A 25,018-nucleotide genomic window follows, 5' to 3' on the forward strand; every position below is an offset into this window, starting at 1 on the left:
ATAAATACTGTTTTAAAAACCCCTCCTTATACTGACTGACAGAATTCTACCATGCTGCCCACAAACAAAATGGCTGTGGCACCGAGTTTTTTGGTTCCTCCCACTGTGCCTCCCCCTGGCCTCCAGGAAGTGGTAGAAATCCAAAATAAAATCCCCACGAAAAGTACAAAGCATGGCCCAAACTCCGAACGGCACCACCAGGCATCGCGGGGAGCACAAACATTTACCAACGTTGCGCTTTCTAGAGGGGTTTTATTGTTTTGGGTTTGGGATTTTTTTTTTTCAAAGGGCATCAATCACTGGGAATTTACATCACTGTGTAATTTGAACTTCCTGCTTTACATATTTATAAGGTCTTTCACCTATCTTGGCAGGCTTTCAAATGAAGTGGGTTGGGAAATCTGATGCTGTGGCTCTGGCTGGTGAGCTGAGTCAGGTACTCTGCTGTAGCCCTGCTGGGAAAAGACAGGCAAATTCTAACACTTTCGGTGCTCAGCGCCAGGTAAAATTCCCCCCCTCACATATTACAGCCTCGGAAGCGAGCATGTAGGCACAGAGAGGACACTGGAGTGAGGATTTTCAGCAGTTACTGAAACTGAGGCCTCTTGCACATAAATATACATTTTGTAATATTTATATTTGCACACTCGTGGTTCATAGTGCTCTGCCTGAATTACGGTTTCTGTGGAAATAATCTTGGATTTTCTCTTACTATGACCCTGTATAGCACCGCAGCCCTTTAACTTCTTTGACATTCACCTTAAAGAAGATAAATCTCGAAATATGGCATATTTAAATTAGAGGTGATCCTAAAAATGTCAATATGTGGTTGTCTATTTGAGCCACCAACCCTGCTAGGCAATGGCAGAGCTCTTCCTGCATGCTGCCTCATGGGCTCCATAGGGCCTGATTCATTTCCCATGAGAGTCCTTTTACTGCCTTTAGTAGGAGTTACAATGGAGAAAGGCTGTCAGACCTGCTAAGCCTGATCCAACGCTATATTAAAATACTTGAATTAATATTCCCATCCACTGCTATTGTATAGCTTTTTCAGAGACACTGAAAAAATGTAAAATTGGTGGGCTTTTTCCTGAACCACCCCATATTTCTAGGTCTTTGATTAAAAAAAAAATAAATCTGTGAAGAACTTGGAGCAAATTTTGCAATGTTTGTGTCACCATGCTATCTAGCAGCCTTAATCCTGAATTATGACTACGATGATAACTGTATAGAAATATAGGGCAAAAAGATAATTCCTACCTTGAAGAGCTCAAAAGTACAAGACAAAAGACAACAGATGGCTGCAGACAGATGAGGGAAACAATGAGACTGTATTGATCAGATGGGAAGGCGCATCAGCCTAACTCTTGTTTCTGCATATACATCATGGCAAAGAACACGTAAAGTGGGATTTGATGAAGAAAATTAGTTGATTTTCTGGCTGTTGAAAGAAAACTTCTCGGACAAGAAAGACAGCATGGAAGAAAGAACTAATACGTTTGCTTGAAAAAGCAGCAGATGAACTACAAAAAGTCTAATGAAACCAGCATCAACATTTTTATGATGACAAAAATAGGGGGGGAAGGAGACTGTGAAAGCATTGAACATGCAGATACAAAGCTTATGTTTGATACAGGAGGGGCAAGGAAAGCATCCAAATGGATCTATCACCATCCATGTGACATGGACAAAACTGTAAACAAGACCTGCTAGTGGTTAACAAGACCTAGAAAAAAGATATACAGCAGTTCAAATTATATGGGCCTGAAGAGATGGAGGAGGAGTATGGTCTGGAGACTCATACCCCTCTTTGTTATTTTATGTTGCTGTAGGCTTTTAAACTTCTTTCTTACTGCAAGCTTATTGCATTTACAAAAATGTGACAAGCTCTTAATTGTGTTGGCCAGCCATGCTATAACTTGGGGCCAAACTCTGAAGAGTAAATAACCTCAAATGAGCTAGGCCTTGGTGAATATTTGCGGAAATTATGGTGTGGCAAACATGAAATAATTTGACTTGATTCTTTTGTTATAGGCTAAACTAAACTGAACTACCCCATATTTCCCTCTGATTTAAAACTTACTGGTTTTGTAGGTGAGCTAATGTAGGGTAGCTGTTTAAACCAGAGTCATTTTCTCTCGTGTTTGATCTCATCATCAGTTTTAACCAAAAATAGCGTGTATCAAGTAAAAATGTTGAGAATGGAGATAGTGATTGAAATACACATTGTGGCTTTTTTTATCTGTGTTCCAAGTAAAGCTGAACAATATGTTCTCATGCTCCAAGAACAACCCTGACTTAACTTGATTTCAAATTTACTCAAATTTCTTGCTGTTCAGAGTAACTCCAAAGAGTACCACCATCCATTCTGCACTACATTTTTTTAGAGCTTTGTCCAATGCTTGGTAAAAAATTCCATCTTGAGATTTTACTTAGAAAAAGGCAAATAGAATAACTGTAGGGGAGCAAAGAATTAAACTAGCTATGTTTTAGGATTTAGACTAACACAAACAAGTGGCTAAAACCTGATAGCATTCAGATAACATCTTACTCAAATTAGTGAAACCACTTTTTACATTCTTCTTGCAGTATAATTGCTTTTTTTATTCTTTATCTTTCACTTTCATTAATCTTTATCTTGCCCATAAAGATTTAACTCTACTACCATATTTCCCAAGTGGATCTCTATCTCTACACTTGTAATAAACAAATTATACTGATCTTCTCTTGACAGTCCTTTCCTGATGTTTTTAGGAAGTGAATTATCAATCCTGTTCAGTCAGTAAACCACTAGGTAGATAGCAACAGCTGAAGGATATCAAAGTGCTTTTGCAACTGGCATGTAAATTATAATTTATTTTCTTTTCATAAAAATGGCATTGATTGTTTCTCAGTTGAGAGATCACCAAATGCATAAATATTTGCATTTTTATTCAATAGATAATGTTCACATAGCTGCATAATTGCTCCTGAAGAATCTAAAAAACATTTAGAAAATTCATAAATTATAGTGTAAGAATAGATCATTGATGTAGGACAGAGACTTCCCTTGCTTAATTCTTGTTTGACCTAGGTCAGATATTTTTAAAAAGCATCCAGTCTTCACTGAAAATGTATAGTCAGAAAAAAATCCACCACAATCTCCACTAAATTATTAGAGTGATTGCTTGACTTACTTGAAATTTAACTTTAAATCCCTGACTTTGTAACCTATAAAACCTCCTCTTTCCATCCCTCTGTCAATGTTCTAGTTTTTTCAAGTATATAAGACTCTCTCTCTCTAATGTTACTCTTTGTTACGGATGTTATGTGATTGCTTCTCCAGCTTATCAGCAATCTTCATGCTTCACGAATCACAGACATCAGAAACGGGTGCAAACAACAGTCACACTACTTGCCACATACTAACATAGAGGTAACTCCTGCTATTTTTTTCTGTATATCTCAACATTTCGTTTGCTTTCTTGCTGCAATGCCATTACAGCTGCCGTCTCATTAAGGGCTGAGCAAACCATCTGATTATTTTCTATCTTCTGTGCAATAACCCCTTTTTTGGTCATACGTTCTCACTTCTTTGAATAGGGTTTAACACTGCTCTCAGAATTTTGCTTTCACCTGTACACAAATATACGTACTGCTGTACTTACGCCCATCTTAATAAGCCAATCCAAGTTGCCTTTTACCAATAATCAATTCACCACTATTTTCCTTTCATTCACACTCTGTAGTACCGTGTTCATCCATAAGGATTTGTTTTCTTTTTCATTGGCTGAAGCCGTTGGCAAAATACTGGGTGTGACTGCAGAACAAAGTCAGAAAAAAATCTGAAAAACACCCCCAGCTCACTGGGAAGTCTTTCAGGGGGTTATTCAGCTCTTTTGAATCCTAACACTGGATCCTCATCCGTGTATTAAAATTGATGCTGAGTAAATATTCACCGAGATACTTGCAAGCAGAAGTAGTGTTAAGGCATCTTTTTCACCTGCTTGCATTCCCGTTTTATGTGCACAGTGGTTCTGGTGTAAGTGTTGTTCCCAGACTGTAAGATACAGCTGTTAGTGATGCTGTCGAATTGTTTACAGTGTTGTGCCATCACAAGGGAGCGTGCAGCTGATGCTTCTACTTTATTAAATGCATTCCGTTGTTTTCCCAGATTTTCATCTACTGACAATTAAGGGGGTCCCTTATGAATTCTATTAGATGAGATACTACTGGCGACCATTTTCCCATATGATTTATTATACCTAGGAAACTTCAGCACAGATGCCCTGGATTCAGATAAGGTGAGTAATGGCTGCAGTCCGTCTGTGTTCCACTGACTTGCCTGTTGATTGGTTTATGTGTTTGCCAGATTTTATCTATTCTTCTCTGAATTCACATTTGTCATTCAGAATAAAGGGCCACTGTTGAAAACATCTCAGAACTGTTCAGAGTCACTCATGCTGTTCACTTTTACTGCTGCCACAAACAAATGCACCATCTGTAAGGCAAAGGCAGTGCTGTCACACTTCAGTTTTCTTTTTTGAAATGTTCTGATTCTGATGATGTACTGAATGGAAACCATTTTAGTCAGAAAAAAACTTGATGAGCGTGGGATGAGTATATCAAGGGGAATTTAAGAAAAGCCTACAGTTGCACGCGACTTTGTGAATATGTAGGTCTGAGAGGACTGAACCAAAGTCCTTTACAATTCCAGATTCAGCAAGACTGTGAATGGCAGTCATAAAAGCTTTAAATTCTTCTCCTTGTTTCTTATTAGGTTTAGCCTTTTTGTAGATCGCGCTCTTTCCATTTGGGTACTTTTCACTGGGTAACTAGAATCAGGCAGCATAAACTCTGGTCAGTAAGCTCAGTGCATTAACTGGTCAGCTTATCTGAAATTCTAGGATGCGAACGATAAAGCATTAATTTTTTTAAGCTATCAGAGTACAGTGACTGTGTTTTCACACCATTATTAATTGCTGTTGGAAAACAAAGTAGTTCATAGACATCCTCTGGTATTATTACACCATCCGTCATATTCTTAAATATGAAATTGCCTATTTGACATACCTGCTCTTCTGCATTATTATTATCAGCTGTAATATTTCAAACCGCTCAGGGACCAGTACAGTGTTTATGACCTATTTTTTACCTGTTTTTTTAAAATTCCTTCTTGTATCCCTAATTTTGCTGGTCAAATATTCTTTGCTTTTTCACATCCTTGTCAATTTTCTAGAGATTCTGACTTAAAGTATGTATTTATTGACAATTTGCCTATCTTTAAGTTTAAACAATGTGTTAACTATTAGTGTTTTCATTAATGTTAGAAAAAGTTCTGAACACTAAGCTGACCAATCTTATTTAGCATGTTGGTTGAAAATGTAATCAATCAGCAAGAGAAAGTCTGTATTAGTAGACATACCATGTCTTCTTCTAAGGATTTTTGTATTTTACATTACACTGGTCCCAATTTTGCCATCCCTATGTGTGCAACAGAGACAACATTCGTTCCTGTGCTGCTCATGTACAGAAAGAAACGTGCTCCTTGCCCTGCTGCTCCCACTCATAGGGATCTAATGACAGCAGCATTTATTAGCAAGAGGCAAGAAGAGTCCTTCTCTTCTGTCAAAAAAATGCACCGTAGTTTCCACAAAGAAAAAAATATCAGACCAAAAGGAAATATTCTATAGGCTAGATCTACTACACTTATTGCCAGCTGGATCACAGTACCTTATCTACACAGTAAACTTCCAGGAAGCATTGCCAGAGCCCTTCTGGCCTGAGCAAAGCATCCAAAGCTAAGGCTGCTACACAAATATCTTAATGCAAATGTTTCTCAGCAGTTTGTAAATGGCATATCTGCAAGTGATGAGCTACACTTGTAACGTTCATCATTAAACCTTATAGAAACATGTTTCACAGTCTGGTATAAGGCAGAGAAAAGCCTTTAGTTTTGCCTTACCCACATAGGCCAACTTTGAATTGGTATGTTATTAGTCCAGAGATGCAAGGAAGAGGAACTTAACAGTTTAGGAGTATATTCTTTATTTTCACAGCTGCTTATTTCATCTCAGGTTCCTCTTAAAACTAACATGGAATTTCTTTTGCGATAATAGAACTTTCGCTTTTACCTTACAAATAGCTACAAACATTTCTCCTGGTGCAACTTACCCTAAAATTATTTAGCTTATAATTGATTAATTTTTGAGAACTGAAATGCATATTTTTAAGAATATGTATTTTTTGAAAACAGAGGCTATTTAGTTGTAATTAAATACTACTGAGACCTGAAAGAGACAGAAGTTCAGTTTGAAAAATTCTGAATTAGTATCGATCATTTAAATTTTAATGTAATTTGCAGTTGTATTTGCTGCTTTACGACTAAACTTTTTAAGGGGATAAAAAGACAAGATACTGACGGTGAGCAAAGGTACCTGTTCTAGTACCTGTTCATTAGGAACTGAAGCTCCTTGTATTAAAAACATTCCTAATTTTGCCATTCAATTCTTAAGCTTAAATAGTGAATCATAAAATCAAAATAGACCCTCACTGGAACCTAACCTTTCATAGGTGAGACTTGAGCATACACTGATACATATACAGTGAGAAGGTCACCTAGCTGACTTCTTTTGTTATGGCCAGGCAAAACCTTTAAGAGCCTACCCACAGTCTGTCTCTTCGGTGACTTGGCCTTACCAAGCCCCATCAACAAGGAACTGACGAGAGATGTAACATTTTCCCCAAGTCAACATTAGGCAATAGCTGTCCTTCACTGTTCAGTGTACTTCAGGGCTATGATATACTCCTAAATTTTTATTTCTGCTCCCTGACAGGTCTGTCTTTCCTGACTCGACATGAGTCAGCAGTGTGCTACCACAGCGAGAAAGGCAAATTGGATCCCAGGTGGCATCCACAGGGAATTTACTGGCAGAGGTAGAGATGTGATCATCCCACTCTACTCAGCGCTTGTCAGGCCACACCTAGAGTACTCTGTCCAGTTCTGGTCACCACAACTCAAGAAAGACAGGGACAGACTGGAGAGGGTCCAAAGGAGGGCCCACAAAGGTAGATAACCTATCTTATGTGGAAACAGGAGTTCAGTATCTTCTCCCTGGAGAGGGAAAGGCTCGGGGGTCATCTCATTACACTGTTGCAGTGTCTAAAGGATGACTACAGAGAGGCCAGAGGATCTCACTTTACAGAGAACCACACAGAGAAGACTAGGGGAAATTAGTAAAAGTTGCACCAGGAGAGGTTTCGTCTTGATACGAGAAAGAAATTTTTTACAGCGAAAACAATCATTCACTGGAACACATGGTAGATCCCGGTTATTTTCAAGATGGAATTGGACAAGGTGGTAGAAAAACTCATCTAGAGGAAAGGTTGACCAGATACCTTGTGATGTCGCTTCCAGCCTGGGCTCTTTTATGGTTTTATGATGTGCTTCACTGCTGTACTCCTTTCCTTCCTGACTTTTGGTCTTCCATAGACCGCAATCTTATCTTGCTCTTCAGAACAGTCCATCCACTGTTTTTTAATCCTGGAATACCTTTACCGTGATCCTGTCTCTATTCCTGACTCTAGCCTGGCAAAGTTACTTTAGGCCAGCATGCCTCAGTGTGCTCAGTGCACATGCAGAGGACTGATTACATCTCTGCAGTCTTCACTCAGCTGAGTTCCATGTTTATTTATCTCAGGAATCACAGAATCATAGAATCATAGAATGGCCTGGGCTGGAAGGGACCTTAGAGATCGTCTAGTCCAACCTCCCTGTCATGGGCAGGGACGCCATCTCTTGACTAGACCAGGCAACACATGGGGACCGAGCGGGAATCGAACCCGCGACCTTGGTGTTGGTCCTTGTTGTCAGTACCGTGCTCAAACCACTGAGCTAACTGGAATCTTCCAGATCTTTTCCCATGCCAAATGTACCCAGGCTTTTTGGTACTTATTCCTCTGCTTGCTATCCATCAGATGATGCAGATGTCCCTTATCTCTCCAGCAGTGCCCGACACCCTTCTGTTACCAGCCAGATTCTCTTTATGTTCTTACTCATTTTCGGGACTGTTGTGTGCCCAACATGCTCTTGTATGAAACTTTGCCATTCTTTTCATCTTTTGCATGACTCCTTATTTCACTTTTCCTGTCATTACCCTTTTTGCTCTTTCTCTCCCCATTTCACAGACACTGCATGTCTTCTGTTCTTTCCCCACAAGAGTTTTCTTTTTTCTTACCATCTGTAACATTATGCCTGTGCCTTTTTGACTTTTCTTCTGTTGAAAAGGTATGACTTGCAGCCTACTAGAATTTTAAAACCGTATTTGGCAGACTAGTAGACTTAAAGGGCAGGATAATGTTATGTTCACAGCTTCAAGTTGTGGAGGGGGAAATAAATAGTAAAGTCTGGTTTCAGTCTTATGCTGAAGGATTCATATTTGTTCTTGAGCATGGAGATTACAGTCCACAAACAGTAACAGTTATGAAGTTCCCTAAGTTGACAACATATTTTTGGGCCAATCTTGGTCCCATCACCTTCTTTGTGTAACGCATGAGTAGGAAGAAAGAAAGCAGATGTGACTGCTGTCTAGAGTAATCCTTGAAATAAAAAGTAGTTGAGGCTCATACAAAACAGAACCATGATTTTCCAGGCCCTGAGTTTGTTGGAACATGCCCCTGGGTATCGCACTCTCAGATGGCACAACTGTATAATAGCAGTCCTGAAGATACTTTGACTTACTCCATTGTTGTAATTGGGCCTTAGCAATCATATCCCCTCTTCAGCTTGAGTCTTGCTCTGAGAACAGTTCAGTAAAAAATGAATTTCAATGTCTTCAGTTTGGAACTTCTGTCTATTATTAACCAAAAATAACACTGAAACCTACAATTGCTCTGCCTTCTAACCTGTAATATAGTATCTTCTGGCATCAAGGTGCGCTTGGTGTAACTAATATGTCTCATACAGTAAATGAAATTAATAAAAATTGATGAAATTATTAAAAATACCCTAATTGTGCAGTCTTTTTTTGGCAGCTAGACATAACAAAAGAACCTTGTGTCTCAAGAATAAGAACTCTGGCTTTGGGTTATGTCCCATCTTTCATCACATCTATTTTTTCCTATTCTGTGTTCCTGTCCATCCATGCAGTACTGGCTTGGCACCAATAATAATTAAAGCTGCTGAAGAACAATTTGGTGTCTAGGACACTTACTGTCTGGCTGGAGCATGAGAATGTGGTCTTATTTCATAAGGAACTGGTATAGCTTCGGTTCCCCCAAGTGATTTATGACTCAGATTATAATGAAATCCTATACCAGACCTTTTAATTCTAGACTTGACTGGTGAAATGCTCTCTTCTGAGTTAGTTTCTGTACTCTTTTGACATACATCATAGAAACCATAGATTTATTGAAGGTGCTAGGAGTGCTGCAGCCTATCTCCTGCACAAATATTGCTTGGTGTAATATGTATGAACCACACATATTGATCATGGGTAACAGCTTTGATGCTTCCATTCCCCAGCCCTGTTTTCACAGTGGTTGCTTTAATCCCTGTGCCAACGTATTGACCACTGAGTTGTAACTGAGCTGCAGCTTTCTCATCCTCCCAGATTCTGATGGGAGCCCTGATGACAGCTTTCCTGTATTTAGCAGCACATGGTAGCATTATTTCAAATGTGAATGATAAAATTTTCATATAAGAACCTTACAGCTGTGTGAAAGTGGATGATGGCACCCAGGTGCATACTGTAGTTACTTGATTTGAAAACAAAACATTAAACAACAGTGAAGTACTTTCTGTGTATTTGCCACATGGGATATCTAGGACTAATGTCAGAACACTTATGTACACAGTGAAAACTTCCGTGTTGTTGGGAGAAGTATCGTAAGAATCAGTAGTAAGGCTTTAGCATTTACTGTGAGCCAGCAAGTTACATGAACTGATGCAAGTACAGATGCAGCAGTTTTTGTTTAGACATGAAGAAACAGTGATGACGAAGCTGCACACAAACGTATTAGGTGGTTACACCACCACATATATCTCTTCATACTTGTAAAGTATTAACGTGAACTACGAACTAAGTTCATATTGCTTGAAACTACTTTATAAAACTGGCAACATTTTTAAGCGAATTACTTCACAAGCACTATGAACTCACAACTGAATTGAACTCAATTATTTTACACAAGATAGAGCTGAGCTTCCTTGTCCTCTTCTTGGTTGCTTTTTATAAAACTTAAGCACAGACCTCTATTTCAGGTAGGCTTAAGACATATATCAGAGAGGATAGTTGTAAATGTTTCTGTTACAGTGAAAAAATAGCAGCTTTTTTTGTTTTGTTTTAGTCTTATTTATGTAAATTTTTCTGAGTTGAAAGTCCTTCTCCCCACTGTTAACATATTTTTCTCATTACTTACTGGCTCTCATTTGATCAGTCACCAGTTAACCTACTCACACTTCATCGAATTTCCTCATTTATTGACCAACACACCAAATAGACTTGGGAGACTATTGAGCCAACACAAAATGAAATGAACTTTATTACTACAGTATTAATAGCTTGACATCTTGAAAAGAAAGGAAGAAAGGAATAACATACGCAAGTTTCACAGCAAGAATTCTCCTGAGGTTAAATAAAAAATGGAAGAAGAATCAGATGCTTTAAAAAGTCTGTGAGTAATGAGTTTTCTTTCTTAGATGAAGTATAGTGAATAGTCAAAATGCTGGAAAACTTATGAATATTCTTTTCTATGGGCCTTCAAACTGTTTCTAAAACTGTTAATGCTTCTCTAGAGGTATTAGGTAAGATTAAATATTCTAAAAACCACCATGATCATTTTGGTTTAGTTTTACTGTTGGGGCTGTATAGGCTTGTGAATTTGCCAATAAACTAAATTGTTTCCCACTTCCAAACACTTCAGATTATAAATGCTCAACAGTTCATTAACACTTTCATTTTGTACACCTGCCTTAGAAGATTTTAGGTAGAGTCATTTGTGTAAGTATAATATTAAATCCTGGTAATGCATGAATTATATACTTATGCAATTCATGAAAAATTAATTGTATTTGAACTAGAAGTACTTCATGAATTTTATACATCGTGCTAATTGTTTACAATTTCCATATCTTAAGTCAACACTTTTTCAGCTCAAGTTCTTTGCAGCAACACATTCAGTGAATAATTAGGAATTCTAGGGCCTGTAGTTCAAACTGGCACAGTCCTACATTCAAATACACAATTTATCCCTATTTTCTCATTGACACACTAATTTTATTGACACACTTCATTGTAAAATTGCTAAATATATACTTTCGTTCTCTAACGATACAATTTAAAAGAAAAACTCTAATAGAATTCAGAAATAATGAGCAATTTGTCAGCTCCTTTGCAGTCATCTAGACCAGTGCAGACATGAAGGACCTCATTATTTTCAGACAAACTTGTCGAAAAGATCAAAGTCAAGCTTAACAGTTTTAATGCAGTGCATATATTTGTTGAAGTGTCATTACTAAATGGCTGCAGGTAGGTACACGATTATTTTTTCTAAGCTTTCTTATATGTCTGTGCTTATAGAGGCCTTCTGTTTTGATGTTGACTTGATATTTTAATATTAATACTGTTTTTTTCTTCCCTTTACTTCAGGTCATCTCCTTTACAGTAGGGTCCAGAATTCCCTTCCTTCTCCCCAGCCCTCTCCTGAAAGTTCTCACAGCAGGAGGTTGCATGGAGAAATTAAGTTTGTACAGTATTGCAGGCTGTCTCTAATAATTTTTGAACTCTCTAGCCAGTTTTTGACAGAGGAAAAAATTGTGTTTATGTCCTTATGCTTTTGCATGCTTAATTCAAATGTCTAATCACAATCAGAGTGATATGCATGTATGTAAATATATTAATCTCTTACTAATGCCTTTGGAAGAGAGAGGCATCATATTAATAGCACCACTGAAGAAAATCTGAAAAAAAATAAATGCACAAAGAAGTTCTGTAATGGAGACTTGGCTTCTGTCATTCTACTACTTTCAGAATTTTATTACTTACATAGGTTTTTTTTAATAAAGTGCCATCTATTTTGAGAGATATCTTTTTTCCTTGGCTCCATTACCACATTAACAGTTCATTTGCCCAGTTAGAGTCATTTCCTGACCTACTAAAGAGTTTGATAAAAGGGGTGCTTTCTCATATGCACTTCACCCTATTTGTGGAATTGGAGAAATCAGTGAGAGGCCTGGTGGCTTTATTTTAAGAAGTAACATGTATTTTCTGACTAAACTAATCTTACAATATTTTTTAATAGCATAGAATTATAAACTAGAGGTTAGAGAATTTAGAGAATTAGAGAATAAGGCACCTCCATGAATGGGTAGTTCTGTGTGGTTGGGAAAAGGGGAGTTTTCATGGTATCAGCGAAATACTTTCTTTAGTGTGAAAACACAGCAAATATACAATTAGTGGAGACTGGAAAAAGCACAGGAATCTAGGCCACATGCAGATGGGTGAATGCTTTCGCTTGTTTATCTGGCATAGGCTTGCTGTGCTAGTATCTCTTAGTAATGTAAGAAAGTGAGAACAGCCAGAGAGTGAAATGAAATGTCAGGCTGCTGCCGCTAACGACAGCAGATACCTGGGGAGGAACGTAGGAAACAGGGCAAGTATAGAGTGATCCTCGCATTCAGGGATCTCTGAAGTTTGATTTTGCAGCTGGTTTGCAATGCTTATTATCTACCAATGGACAAACACTTCACGGATTTGTGCAGTATTTTTAAAAGCCGTTTATATTTTTAGTTTCTGTAATAGAAATGATTTCCAGTTTGACTGAATTTGTAAAAAGCTGATCAATTTTCTAACACAGTGCCCCATTTATTTCATTTTAGAAATGATAAATAATAATTTCCAACTCACTCCAATCAGTCTTAATTCTACACTTTAATTGAATCTGTTGGATAAGAAGGATTCTATTGTGTTTTGGTGGAAACTACAAGCAAGTTCTTGGCCTGAAGTGAAGCAGTTCAATGCCTCTTGTTATCCTTGTTACCTTTCTCCGCACCTTTTCCACTTTTTAATTCTTTCTGAAGTAGGACTGCCAGAAGTAGATGTAGTAGTCAAGGTGTGGGCATATCATCCATGCATACAGCAGGAAAACGCCATTTTCTTCTGAATTTTATTTTTCTTTGCTTATTTTAATTTTCATATTCCAATAGTTTTTAACATTATTTACCTAGTACTAACTAGGTGTTTGTTCCCTTTAGAGAATTTACAAAAAATAACCCTTATTTTTTTCAGGAGAGGCAGGAGGAATTAATAGAAACTTAGAATCTACCTGTATATACATGTATATGTAATTGCATTTTATTTTCACAATGTGCGTTATGTTATACAGAAGTGATGGTGACTTCTCTAGAAGTACACCATATTTATCCATCTGTCCATCAGTATTATATCTATAACAGTTTCTTCCAGCTTTCCCAACATGGAGGTCAGTCTTAGTGGCTTAATGTTTTCAGGATCATATTAGAAGCCAACATAAAAGGATCACGTTTCTCGCATTTATTTTCCATGGCACTGAGACTTTAGAACTATCAGGTCTAGTATTGCCACATTTTGGAGAAGGGACTTGGAATTTGGCAGCAGAACCTCTCTGACAGCAGTGATGTGAGTTTGCTATTTTTATGACTACCATCAAATTTTGGCCAAATAACCCCCAGCAAAACAGTTTCCATCTGTTCAGTAAATACTAATATATTTCTCTTACCTATTTTGATACCTAGTATCAAATCACATTGTTTTTACTTCTACATGCAAATCTTGTATGGCATACAATATTTAGAAAGATTGTACCTACATGTATAGTTATCCATTGCCACATAACTCCTATATATTAATTACACTCTTACTATGCTGGATCTTGTAGGTAGAGCAGTCATCGGATCCTCACAGCTGTCGCTATAGCTCTGCCTCCCTGCTGACTAACAAAGAGGTAGCTGAGGCTGAGGACTCCAGAGCTCAGCAGAACATCTAGCACGTCTGTTATGCTACTGAAAGTTACTGTGGTGCTAAAACCAAGACTGTGCGTAATGTCTGAGATTTTCCTTGTGTAACCGCTAATGTGCGGAGAGCTTGCAGATGCAGTCTGACTGGAGCCCAAGTCTGGTGGGCAGCTGCATATTAAAGAACACAAAGAGAACTCAATTAGGAGGAGAAAACAGAAGTGGAATTGCTAAACTCCTCTGAGAGCCTGGAATTAATCTATGAGTCTTGAAGACACTGTGTGCATCTGACATAAAACATCTTTGAAAACAATGAAAAGGTATGTGACCCTCTTCTGAGTTGTCTGTATAGAAGACAGCCATAAGTTACTGGGCAGTTGTCTGTGCTTCCAATCTGAATGGTCCAGTGTTGTTCAGACTCTGTGTGCAGTAAATGTGTTTCCACATGATAGAGTTTCTGGAGATGTAGGACAGAGGGAGTATGTATGCATCTCCCTCCCAGCACTTCCCCCTTTTTTAATGTTTAAGAAGTTACATTCATATTAAAGCAAAATAAAAAGCAGCACACGAGGCTCAATTTTAAAGGCATGCTAAAATTGCAAGTAAATTATACCATCACCTCATCTATCACACAAAGTGCCTTTGAAAATGCATGAATGAATGTTTATAAAGTATTCACAAGGGTGACTGGCATTATATAGAAAGAAGAAAAAGCCATAAGGAAATAATAACCCATTTCCAAAGCATGATCTGAAAGCTGTGTAATGTATATCAGTAATTTGAAAAGAATGAAATTATCAATAGTTACCGGTTTAGGATTCCCATCTCGTAGACTGATGATGTTTCAGGTACATAATAATTTCAGTGAGACCTTAGGAAGTGTAAAGCACAGAGACGCATCAATTAGAGTTACATGTGCATACTTAGTTATAGTACTTCCTGTGACCTACTGTAGGTGATCCTGCCCTGGCAGCAGGGCTGGACTACATGATTTTTGAGGTCCCTTCCAACCCCTGACATTCTGTGATCCTAATCTGCAAGTACTTGACCATGCAACAGTAAGTACTAAAAACCAGTTTATATGCAAGTTCAGTCTTTAGCATCCTGGCCTGTGTGAGGAATAGTGTGGCCAGCAGGAGTGGAGCAGTGATTGTGCCCCTGTACTTGACACTGACGAGGCCGCACCTCAAACTCTCTGTTCAGTTTTGGACCCCTCACTACAAGAAAGACATTGAGATGCGGGAGAGAATCCAGAGAAGGGCAATGAAGGTGGTCAGTTGTCTGAAGAACATGCCTTAATGAGGAGAAGCTGAGGACTGGGATTGTTTAGTCTGGAGGAGGCTGAGCGGAGACCTCGTTGCTCTCTACAGCTACCTGAAAAGAGGTTGTAGTGAGGTGGAGGTCAGTCTCTTCTCCCAAGACACAAGCAATAGGATGAGAGAAAAATGGGCTCAAGTTGCACCAGGGGAGGTTTAGGTTGGATATTAGGAAATAAATCTTTACTGGGAAAGTGATGAAGCATTGCAACAGGCTGCTCAGGGAAGTGATGGAGTCACCATTCCTGGAGGTGGCCAAAAAACGTGTAGACGTGGCACTCTGGGACATGGTTCAATACTTATAATAGTGTTGGGTTGACAGTTGGACTTGATGATCTTAGAGGTCTTTTCCAACTTTAGTGATTATACGATTCTACTATAGTCTAGTCTAGTAATCTGTTCAGAATTATGCACCGTGTTGTATTACTTGCAAAATACAATACATAGGTCATGTTTTTACAAGCTGTTCATCAAATGTATTTTAAAAGTGAGTTGTTGTGTTAATCTATTTGCCTTACTGCACGATTTGTGTCTTAGAAAAGATACAGGATAATGAAGATAAAAAGGATAAAATAAACATACAGTTTCAGAGTTTACATATTTTTGTATTTTAAAATCCTTAGCTTCTTTTATTTCCTCTTGTTTTACCCAATTTAATGTGTAAGTGTTACTTTGTTTTATTACGGACAATTTGACAAGGATGGTCTTTCTGTTTCCTTGTTTGGGGATGATTTCTCTTTCACTGGGAGCGGGTATTCTTAATGAAAATGGCATGTGCATGGCAAAGAACGCTGTTTAGATTTCCAGCCAATAAATCGATTGCACTACAGTGTTGTGTCTTAAGACCTGCTTTGAATTTATATTTGATCTAAGTGGATTGGTTGTAATTGGAGAATTTTTAGTTCAAGAAGTTTCCTTGTGGGCTTAGCACCCTCCCTCTCCTCCACGTTTTAAGATAGAACTCTCTTTGGGCAGTTACACATTTATGAATCTCTTTTTCTCACAGGGTGGGAAGGAGTTTCTCCTTTCTCCTGCCTGAGAGGACCCCTTCTGGTTCTTGTATGTATGCAGTGTTAATGCTCCACCTGTTGCCTGTGTGAAAATTGGTAGTATTGATGTCAGAGCTAACATACAGTTGTGCTTTGACTGTGGATTATTTTGATTAAAGCCTGAAGCTCCACTAACAATAAGAACTTCGAATTACTTAGTAAAATTTTGATGTCCTACGTTATTAATTCCTTAATTGCAGGGCCCCAGCTGGAATTGTCTGAAGCACCCACAATCCAGCTGCCATGTGACCGTACATGGGGCTAAACGCCTAACGAGGTCTGCACTGAAATGCCTGCAGGTCGTGTTTTTTGTGACACCACCTGCTGTCCTAATTAGCACCGTAGTTATTTCTAATTAAATCCTCCTTTTTAGCCATGGCAAAGGACAAACATACTTGGGCTGAGACATGACTCCCTATACATATGGGTGAATCTTCAGACCTGGCAGAACTTTCTCACCTAAAATCATTAATTATTTTGTGGATCGTTAGACTCCCTCACACACATGCTGCAGGGCTTTGGGGATCCCAGTGCTGTACAGACATCGGGACAATATGGTCCCTGCCAGTAAATTACAAAAATATGTGTGGGATTGTCTGCCCAGGAGACTTGGGGAGGAAATTGCTGAGAGGCTGGTGCCTGTTGTCATGGCCATCAGATCATCCATGACCAGAACTTGTCACACGTTAGGTGTCTCCTCAAAAAAAAAGCATTACGCAGACCTGCGCTTCTTGCCTTTTCGGGTCTGGGTCAGACAGCACCTAAGAAGACACTGAAACACTTTAGAAACCTCCCTGATGCAGGTGCTGCTGTGAGCAGGAGCCAATCTGAGTCCTGTTCCTTGAAATGAATGAGCCATAGCAGCTAGGAGGCATGTTGTTAATTACCCAGGGAATACAATTCCCTAAATAAGTAGGTGTTGGTTCTCAGATTTGAAACCTGCTTTGTGAAAGATCAGAAAATAACTGCTTTTTATCTTATGCACCTCTAAAAATACGAAAAGAGGTCTTTTCAAGTAAGGGGGGGCATCAATATTCTTTTTACTGGCAGTTCTGAAAAACTCTTGTAACTCTTCTCAGGAAGAAAGGTGTGCCTACGTTCCTGTCTTGTCCCGAATCGTAGTTGGTCGAGCTGCGATGATCCCAGAGGTTAAACTAAGACACAAAGGAGGCCAATGTCGTGTCTTCCTTTGAGTATTTATTCTCTAAGTGCAGAGAAAGAGCAAGAGAGAAAGTGGGCAGGAGGGGAGAAAGAGAAAGGCAAAAGAAGAAAGAGAAACCAGTATCACCACGGAGTCCAGCGGTGCCCCACAGGTCCAATGTCATCAGTGGGAGAATATTCCAACCAGGTGCTGGTCTGCACTTCTTTTATTCCGGTTGCCCCGCCTTTTCTCCACGTTTTCATGGGAACTGATTTACATTTTCTTGGAATTTCTTTGCATAAACTCCTCCTCACAGTCACCTGTACTGCACATGCTGTCCCCCTTTTTGGGAGTCTCGAGGAGTCGCTCTTGCCGAGCCTTCCTCTTCAAGTTGCCTTCCTCAATGTGACCGCTGGAAACCCGCACTGCGTACGCATGTGTCTTTCATCGTTGGCCATATAACTCTGGGAATCTGGCACTCCGTCCTTGGAGGTTCCATATTCTCTTGCAAAATGTTGCAGAAGTCCTACTCTCCAAGCCACCTCCAAGGCCTCGCAGGTGTTAGCCGCTACTAATGTTGCAGAAGTTTGGTTAAATACTACAGCAGCAGTTCGTTGCGATGAGCCTTGCGGTTTCAAACTACGCATCTTTGCAATGTGGAGACAATCTTTTCTTTCTTTGAGTTCCACAGTTCCCCAATGCCAAGTGTGTGCTATTTGGCTGTGGAGGGTCTTCCAGCAGAGAGCAGACATCTGGGGCAACCCCAGCAGTGGCTGGTGCTCTAACGGCTGATACCCACCTCTTCATGTTGCCCTGTTCCCATTTTCCTCTGCTCAGGCAGTGCCTCTCTGTGACCACTCCAGTCATGCCCAGCACATTTCCACATCCTGTCGGATGCTCAGAATGCTCATTTTGCCCATCAAGAGTGTCCTCCAGGCAACTGACTGTCCAACCCGCAGTGCTTCCTCCGTGGGTGGCGGTACGGAAATGAGAAATTTGGGTCGTTCAAAGCTCTACTCATAGAGATTTTTGGAAGCCATAACTGAGGCCTTCAGAGAGCAAGCAAAATATTGTCACAAAGGCTCTCTGCTTATATTTTCCCTAGGAATTTGAGTCCTTCCTTTTGGTAACTTTCACATATTATGGTCGTGGTACTTGGAATCATCTGTGTTGTTAATAAGCATATAGACAATCATTTGGAGAAAACTAACGTGTGGATATGCTATCTGCATGTATGTAGACAACCTTTGTACCTCTCTTTCACGTAACACTTCTTGACATTACACGGTCATATTATGCTCAAGCAAGGAAATCTTGGTAGAAATAAAGTAGAAATGTGGAGCACTCCTTATTATACTGTAGATATGACAGAATGAGGAAAAAGTGAATATTATCTGATTCCTGCTATGGTTAGAATGCATATAATTTTTTTTTTACTTAGACACTCACTATTTCATTGTAAATGTAAGCAGTGCAGCTTTGAAGATGCTCCACTTACTGTGAAGTTTTTTCCAGGATCACTTCCCTTCCATGAGAAATTTGTTTTTACGCAGGCAGTGGATCATCTCTCATTCTATCTGTTGATGTTCTATATATTTTAAATAGGCCTTTAATTTGTATCATTTATGTTTATCACTGTGATTTATGTGCAAAGCAGTACGCTTGTGTTATTTTTGTATAATAGCATAGATGGTTTTGGATAGTGAGCTTGTAAAGATGCTATTCATCTTTACTTGTTCTTTTTCTGTGAATGCATTTTTCATTACCGTCATCAGCTTGTGAACATCACAGTGTTAAACTAGAACATAGTGTACTTTATTTGTGGCTTATGTGGTATTCGAGCACCCTACAAACACTAACTGAATTTTGCCACATGCCCATGAAGTAGGAGGCTATTTTATTCATTTTACAGATGGGGAAACTGAGGTACAGAGAGTTTACGTGAATTGCCCAAAGTCACTTAGCAGATCTGAGACACTAGAAGTCTTTAATATAGGATCATTTTTAATCTCTGCCATAGAACAGCTGTTATTTTTACATGATGACAGGTACAGATCAGTCACAGTATATGTTCAGATATTACTCTCTACTGATCCATTTACCTACAAAACTATTTCAGGCCAAGTTAAAATTTGTCTTTACTTCAGTCAAAGCTGTCTGTTGCTCGTATTGCAGTAAAATCTAATCTCAATGTTTCAAAAGAAATATTTTTTGTGGTAATTGGTTTGTCTACATCATGATTTTCACTTACCAAAGGAGCATCATAGCAGATTGGAAGATCTTATTTTTTTGCTATAAACTTACATTTGCTAACTCTGAAAGAATTACAAGGTGGACTTATATTCAAAAGATAAACATGAAAGAATCACAGTGTCTAATAGACCATCTTACACCAAACGAATGTTTGCAAGCAAGAGAGAAAAAAATCCTTGAGGAAAAAATTGAAGGAGCATTACAAATACAAATTTAGGGAATGTCTTTTGGTGGACATACATTTTTACTTTCCTGTTACGTTGGGAAAATAATCAGTTTGCAATTTCAATTTTAGCATAAAAAATAGTTATATGTTTCTGTTAAAAAAGCTCTTTTCTGTGCACTTCATTATCAAATACAATTTATTTATTTTATTTTAAGAACATTTGCTAACAGATTCTAAAATAAACTTAACAATTGCCTTTAGTTTAGATCACTCCTGCATTACTTTGGTATCCTTAAAAAATTATAATAATACCAGATGTTTTCAGGAAAGAAGGAAGAATTTATCCCAAAATATCTTGCAGTTGGATATAAGTGTGTCTGGGAGTGTCATGGTAAAATCACCGTAGTGGACTTTTTTAGTCCCATTTCAGGGAAAAGGGAAATCTAACATGAGATTAAATTCACTTAACATCAGAGGTCTGTCGCACAGACATTTATATCTAAGCTGGTCTAATAATCCCTTTTTACAGTTAGCAGAGATAGTCAGGTATTTCTAATGAACAATTTATCTGAACTGTTTGATACTGGGATAAAATTAATTGTGTTCTAGAAATATCCATTTCTTTCCACTCACTAGAAAGACAAATATGTTTAATTAGAGACCAATCAAATGTAGACATGGAAGCTAGATAAGACAAATCTTACAGATTTTCTGTAACCTTACACAAGACTTACCTATACTTTTAATTGGAACATTGAAAAATACCTCATATATACTGAAAACATTGATGGAACACTAAAATATAGCATCTTAGAAAAAGAATGGAAATGGAAGCTTGATCAGTCTGTGTCCTCTGTACTAAGTGCTGTAAATTTAACAATATAGACATTTAAAAAGAATAGAAAATCATGTATCTACTGGAGCATTAATTTGTCTTTCCTAGCTTTTATTTTAAACTTTAATTCTTTTTAGGGAAGGTGTTATATTTTAATGTATTAAACAAATTTTAACTTAAAAGTTGAGCAGGTTTAAACTCTTGGGGAATTTTTCAGTAATTTCTTACAAAAGCTTAATTCAGATCTATTTTCAATTCATTCGTATATGAAAAGCTTTAAATTATGGTTTAACCAGTTGTTATATACTACTTCTATATTTAAAGGTGCTTTGTTGTAGCTGTGCTACAGATATTATTTATGTGTTTCTTTGACTTGAAGTTAAACAGTTTTTAAATTTAAAGTATTTGAGAACATGCCTCACTTGAAAAGGGCTTAAGGAAGTGTTTAAATTCATTGAAGTGATCCCAAAAAGCAATCATTTTAATTCAGATGTGTTTACAATGTTTGAATATTGTGTTGAAAAAATAAATAAATGCTTTAATCGTAAGCTGCAAATGCTAACAAGCAACTTACAAACTTAGCAAATTCTATTTGTATTCAAAATACAAGTTGTTCAAGATGCACACAATGGTTACAAAATTGCAGAAGAGGATCGTACTGATGTTTCTGACACTGCTGTGAAAAAATGCTGAAGATACAGCTAAGAAAATAGCTCAAAGTGAAGACAACAGAAGACTGTGCAATGTTCTCATCCAAGTCCGTTACCAAAGCTGATGAATTAGTACAGAAACTGGCACCAGTGAAACAAGGGGAACAGGCAATAGACAAAAGGAAAAGTCCTGCAGAAACAGAAGAAGCTGCAGGATTTGCAGAAACAGAAGAAGCTGCAGGATTTGCAGCACTATCTCAAAAAAAGAGTGTTAAACTATGAAAAATAAGACTAGCAGAGAAAAAGAAATGTAACAGTCACAGGTTTTCAGGCAATTAGGAGTAAAGAGAGTTCTGATTCTGAAAGCATTGATTCACATTGTCCTGTGTGAGGTGAGGTAGAGTGAAGTGTTTCACGCTTGCATCTATTTACCTCTGTTTGTCTTTAGTGCTCTACTTGCCTGTCAGTTAATTAAATTTGAGCTCAGCACTGACACTGAGGAAATTCAGGATCCAAGTGGACTGTGAGCATGTTTCTCTGTGGGAGGTGTGAATCAGACTTTAGGGAGATCTGAACTTGAGTTGTCTCCCTGTGTTTGACCCAAGTCTCCCTGAGAAGTGGCCCATGCAGCCCGACTGGTGTTGCTCATGAATGCAGATTTAGACATTCGGGTGGTCTGGGAAATCACCAGCCCTCAGTGGCCTTACCCCAGTGGGCTGCCTGCTAGTGGAAGTCAAGGACTGTCGAAGCCCCACATGATGTCCTTCTCTATATCCAAGTACTCTCCCTGTCCAAATTATGCTTGATGCTGAGTCATTTGAGGTACAGAGTGCTTTAATGTTGGCAAAGAGGGACCCAAAACCTTCTCTGGACAGAAGGAAGCTCACCATAGCACTCATGACTCAGCCTGATGCCAGAAACTCAGGGTTGTGGAACCTAGCACTGCTAAGCGTCCTGGTTTGAGAGCACCAGGATAAAAGTTCTCTGGACCTCCTGGCACATGTGATAATCACAAGCAGAAGGATGGGCAGCTGTGCCTATGGGGATGAGAGGATGGGTCAGATGACCCAAATGGACCTATCATGGTATCCTTCCCATGGTTCTCAGTATATAAGAGCCTCTAAGAAGAGCCCTAGAGCTTTCAGTACTTGTTGTGCTGGGATGGTTGTTGCTGGCTCTACCTGCACTGCTAGTGTTCCTGCTTTGTGTTTTCAGGCTGTAGAGGAACATCTTTTGTTGGAACAGGTTGTCTTTTCCTACCTCCCCTGGTGGGAGCTACACAGCTTCTTTTCTGTTTTTTTTTTTAATGGACTGTCATCAAGACTCTGGACTTGGGCCCTCCTTTCTGCTGCCAAGTCTGGTCTAGGATTTCTTCCTTACTAGGAACTTTGTTGTTATCTGGAAGGCATGGGTCTCATATTAACATATTCTCTTGTATCTTTGAGTGTATTTGCATACTTGTACAATATCTATATATAGTTTGAAGTCTTCATTGTTATTGTTAGTATTGTTAGGTCCAGAAAGCTCCAGAAAACTTTCATCCTGGTGCTCTCAGACCAGGACGATAAGTAAGTTCTCTTATTCCTGAAGCACTAATTTGTCCAGGGAGACTTATCTTCCCGGGCACCCCTATCTGTCCACGTAGTAATAGCTCAGATGGACCTTTCTGGAGGATTAGCCAGGCCATTAGATATGGTGTGATGAACTTGGGTGTACTTCCAAGTGAGCAAGAGCTGCTGAGGATGTGCCAAGCACAAACCCCTTGCATTAAGACTTCTGGTATGTTCATGTGTTGTACATAAGGCTAATGAGTGGTGAATGAGGTGCATATTTACATTTGTGGGGACAGAATATATTCCCTTTCCTAGGAAATATGACCACAGCCAATGTGCTTTGAAGGATTTCTAGGCTTAAATGGATTCATCTCAGCTGGCCCAGGGACCACTGTTTGTAACTCACTGTGATTGATAAAGATAGTACCAAAATACTCTCAGTGACTATGGCCATGGTCTTACTGACACTTTCTTTAGCACTATAGCTTCATTTTGGGTGATACTTTGGCTTAAAAATTTTATTTCTTTCCAAAATGTTCCGTAATGTTAAAAACAGTTCTATTGAAAATAGACCTGATTATTTTTCCTAAACTTTATCACATTTCTTCTTAAAACTTCAAGAACATATACTCTCCAAGTCTTTAAATATACAAGAAGATTCACCCCAGCCTATTTCAGGAAGACAAAACTAAACTGCTGCATCTGCACTCCAGTTCTTTGGCTTTTACAGGACTGATTCACACAATAATTTTAATCTCAAGTTATTAGAATTATTTATAAAGATGGGAAAGCATTATTACCCTCTTGCTGCACATGAAATCTGTGATAAAATGAGGTAATGATTTTATCAGGATCTCATAGGTAGTACTTTAGGTTCTGCCATGCAAGTACATTATGTCAGTATAGTTTGCAGCATCTCTAATGATTGTTCTGAGTTATGTCAGAATTCAGTGGCCATTTTATTTCTTTCTTCTCCATCTGAGTAGAAAACTTTGTATTTCAGTAATGTAACTTCTAAATCCATCCAGCTTTCAAGTAGGTTTCTTCATGTTATTTAAGAAAAAGGCTGCTTTTGAAAGGGAATGGGATCGGATCATACACACGTGCTTGCCCCTTTCCAAAGAGGAGTCATACATTTCTAAGATTTTTTTTCTTTTTATTTTTTTTGGCTAACACAGTCAATATATGTATCAGTCCAGCTGCTGCAAAAAGGCTGTGATTTTTCAGTGTGCCTTGGAGACTAGTCAGAGTTCAGTGCAGTAGTAAAAGGCAGAACCATCAAACTTTTTTTTTTTCTTTTTTTTTTTTTAAATATAGGTCATTTCAGACTGCAGCCTTACAAATCATTGCAGCACTATAACTGAGAAGGCAGTGAACTGTAGTGTGCTGGAGGGAATACTGGCTGGGAGTGTGGTATGTTAGGAAGTTAAAATCAGTTTTGATGCAAAATAAAATATACCAGTAGATAGTTTTTAGAAGAAATAACTTAAAACTCTTAAGTATTTATTTCCCAAATTGGTGGTTACACAGTACCTGCAAATTTTTGCTGCACTTTGTTTGTTCCAGTCTTTAAGTCTGTTTGTGAACTTTATATCGTAGTAAAATATTTCAGAAGAAGAAACAGAGACAGTGGGTAGGAGAATTTAATAAATTTTTATTACTACAGTAATGCTGTTTCGGTGCTCTCTGTCTGTAAGCAATTGACACTTAGCATGGCTTCATTCACTGAGAGAACTGTCTTGTTTGCAACCTGAACTGCTGCTGTTTAAACTTAGAGAAATTGATCACAGTCAAAAGGATTCTTTGGTTTTCTTACCTGTCCTATTGGTTTTTTTTTCAGGTTTGTGAAATTGCCAGCCTTGTAAAACCTTTCACTTTACTGTTTTTCAGTGTTTTGGGGGATAAAAATACAAACATAAAGGAATTGAGTCAAGATAAAAAGGCAAAACAAGGTGTTTCCCGTATTTCCAAAATAATCCATTGGCTCTTGAGTACTATTAATTCCCGTGTTTGAATGTATTCATGGGTTTTGCTTCCTTAAAATATAGCGAAGCAGATAACCCTTTCGTAAGTTAATGTTCAGCAG

The sequence above is a fragment of the Apaloderma vittatum genome, unplaced genomic scaffold, assembly GCF_000703405.1.
Source record: "Apaloderma vittatum isolate BGI_N311 unplaced genomic scaffold, ASM70340v1 scaffold3047, whole genome shotgun sequence".
NCBI classification, from domain to species: domain Eukaryota; kingdom Metazoa; phylum Chordata; class Aves; order Trogoniformes; family Trogonidae; genus Apaloderma; species Apaloderma vittatum.